This window comes from Pinus tabuliformis, chromosome 8, assembly GCF_031772625.1.
Source record: "Pinus tabuliformis cultivar Carrire ecotype Pingquan chromosome 8, CPIR1, whole genome shotgun sequence".
Lineage (NCBI taxonomy): Eukaryota > Viridiplantae > Streptophyta > Pinopsida > Pinales > Pinaceae > Pinus > Pinus tabuliformis.
Window position 1 is genome coordinate 1,453,130,211 of NC_142294.1, and position 3,302 is coordinate 1,453,133,512.

The window sequence follows — 3,302 nt, forward strand, 5'->3', positions numbered from 1 at the left end:
GGAGCCTTACTTCTCTACCTAAGCTACTTGTCTGCCAAGATTAAACAGTTTGGACAGACTTCTTTCTCTATTCTGCAACTGAAAATTTAAAACATGGCATGATCCAGCTTAAGCTGTTGGACCATCCATCAAAATTGAGTACCCATCAAGCTATATACACACAGTGTGTTCTCTTTGGAAATATGGGATCTTTGCATGGCCAAAGCAGAGCATATTTGGAACTTTTCATTGCCAATCATGAAATATGAAACCTATTGGTATAGGTAGCTAACAGTGGCTCCACATGGGGATGGTTTTTCATTTGAAAGACCAAGAACAGCAGGTCAGAATGCCTTGGCCCTTGACTGCTTTTACCAACACTTGAAGTATGCTGCTTTGAAATGCCAAAATTGTGTAGTTTCCTTCTTGGTAGATCTCTGAACCTATTTACCTTTTGCTGATAGTTTAAGAAAACTTTGAGAAATTGCATTTTTACATCTTACCAGAAAGTAATATCTACATCTGAATATGTACAAGGAACCTCAGGCTGCACTCATGGGTAGTAGTCAAAATAGTGCTTTAGCATCCTGCCATTCACAGGACCTTCATCCAAGTCAGTTTCATTAAGACTTTTAAGGAAATAAGTATTGTTTCCTTGTACTGCTTGGACAGCAAATGGTCCTCTCCAAAGGGAATCAAATTTTCCATGTTTTCCTTTGTCCTCTCTTCTTGCATCCCACTTGAGGACTTTGTCTCCAATGCTGAAGTCCTCTGCCTTAGTTCTTCTGTCAAAGGCCTTCTTTAATTTCTCTTGTAAAACTTGGACTCTGCTGAAAACTTGGTCCCTAGTTTGCTGTAAACAAATTATTTGATTGATCCTTCTTTGCATATCATTTGGTTCAGCTTGGCTCTCTTGAAGAAGTTTCATAACAGGAACCCCTAGTGATGAAGGAAATTTGGCTTCTAATCCATAAACCAACTCATATGGGCTGGTCCCAATTGATCTCTTGGTTGTTAGTCTATCTGCCCATAAGGCATTTACTAGCTTCTTATGCCAATTCTTCTTATTTTCTTCCAGCACCTTCTTTATGATGTTTACTAGGCTTTTGTTTGATGACTCAGCAAGGCCATTTCCTTGGGGATAGTATGCAGTAGAATGGCCCAAGGTAATGTGGAACTTGTGGCAGAAATTCACCATCTTCTTAGATCTGAAAGCAGCAGCATTGTCTGTTATTATTTTATCAGGACAGCCAAATCTAGCCAATATGTTATTCTCCAAAAACTGAATGATTATTGAATCATTAGCTTGTCTGCATGGAGCAGCTTCAATCCACTTAGTGAAATAGTCTGTAGCTGTTAGAATCCATCTGTGCTGGCCTGAGGATGAAGGATGAATTTCCCCAATGAAGTCCAAGCCCCATTGTTGAAAAGGTCTCTCTGTTGCAATAGGCCTTAAGGGAAGAGGCAGTAGCTTTCTTTTCCCCTCAAACACTTGACATTTATGACATGATGTGGTAAACTTTTTAACATCAGAGAAAACAGTGGGCCAATAGTAACCAGCCCTTAGTATTTTATCCACAGTGGACTTCCAATACAAGTGTCCACCACAGTCACCTGCATGAAATTCTTTCATGATATTGTTAGTTTCAGTTTCAATCAAACAGTGCAGCAATATTCCTTCATGGTTTTTCCAAAACAAATTGCCATCCATCACACAAAATCTTGAGGTTTTCATTTTTAAAAACCTACACTTAGTTCTGGACAATCCTGGGGGAGCACACAGGTTTTGTAAGACATAACATATATCAGAGTACCAGGGGGATTGTTCAAAGGCTACATTGATCTTTGGAGTCGCCAGCTCCGGTTCACTGTCCAGCTGGTTGATGTCTAAGGCTTGGAAGTTTGCTTCTGTCATTAATTTGGCCAAACCTTGCCCTTTTATCAGTTTTGTAGGTTTTATTTCAATATCAAATTCCAAGATGTTAGCTATCCATTTTCCTCTTCTGCCCTCTAGGTTTTCTTGAGTGAGTATGTCTTTTACAATAGGACTTGGCACATATGCTACAACATGGGAATAAAGGATATAAATCCTAAAGTCTTTAATTGCCTTGACCAAAGCGTAAGCTTGCTTTTCCATGATTTGATATTTTAGAGGTGCATCCCTAAGAGCTCTGCTAAAGAAGGCAATGGGCTTCTCATTTCCTTGGTCATCTTTTTGTAACAAAACAGCAGCAATAGTATGCTGGGAGGCAAAAGAGAAGATGATGAATTCTCTGTCAAATTGAGGATTAGTTAAGATTGGGGTTTGGGTAAGAGCCAATTTTATGCCTTCAAAGGCTTGATTTGCTTCAACTGTCCATTTCACTTTTGAATCTTTCTTTAGCATGTTATTTAGTAATCTGATTAGTTCTGCTAAGTTTGGGATAAACCTTCTCAAAAAGTTGATCTTTCCCAAGAATGCTTGCAATTCTTTGATATTTCTTGGGTGGGGCATTTGTAAGATAGCTTGTATCCTATCTGGATCAATTCTTATGCCATCCTTTGAAATGATGTGTCCTAACAGCTTACCTTCTTCCAAACCAAATAGAGACTTCTTGGGATTCAAGGAAATTCCATATTTCCTACATGTTAAGAAAATCTGCCTTAAGTGTTTTAAATGTTCTTGGTCAGATTTTGAAAAAGGTGTGAGGTCATCTAAGTAAATGACCAAAAAGTCATGAATCTCCTTAGCAAAAGCAATATCCATTGCTCTTTGAAAAGTTGCCCCTGCATTTTTCAATCCAAAAGGCATTTTCACATATTTGAAAGTTCCCCATGGGGTTGTGAATGCTGTTTTGTCTTGGTCATCAGGGTGCACTAGGATTTGATTAAAACCTGAGAATCCGTCCAGTAATGAAATCCTTGAGGCCCCTACCACTCTTTGGAGGATGTGATCCATCTTAGGTAAGGGATAGTTGTCTTTGAGAGACACTTGGTTTAGGTTTCTAAGATCAACACATAGTCTTATTTCACCAGTTTTCTTTCTTGTGGGCACCAAATTTGAAATCCAATCAGAGAACCTGATTGGTGCTATGATGCCAGCTTTAAACATTTTCTGCAATTCTTTTTCAATTGAAGGAAGGAGCATGGGATTGATCCTTCTCAATTTTTGTTTGAATGGCTTTTGATCAGGTTTGAGAGGGATTGTATGCTGTATAACAGAGGTATCATAGGATTTTAGGTCCTCATAACCCCATGCAAAGACATCTTGAAATTCTTTGAAAAGGTCAATGTATTTGGGTTTTTGATCAGGAGGTAATGATGCAGACAATTTTATTATTTTG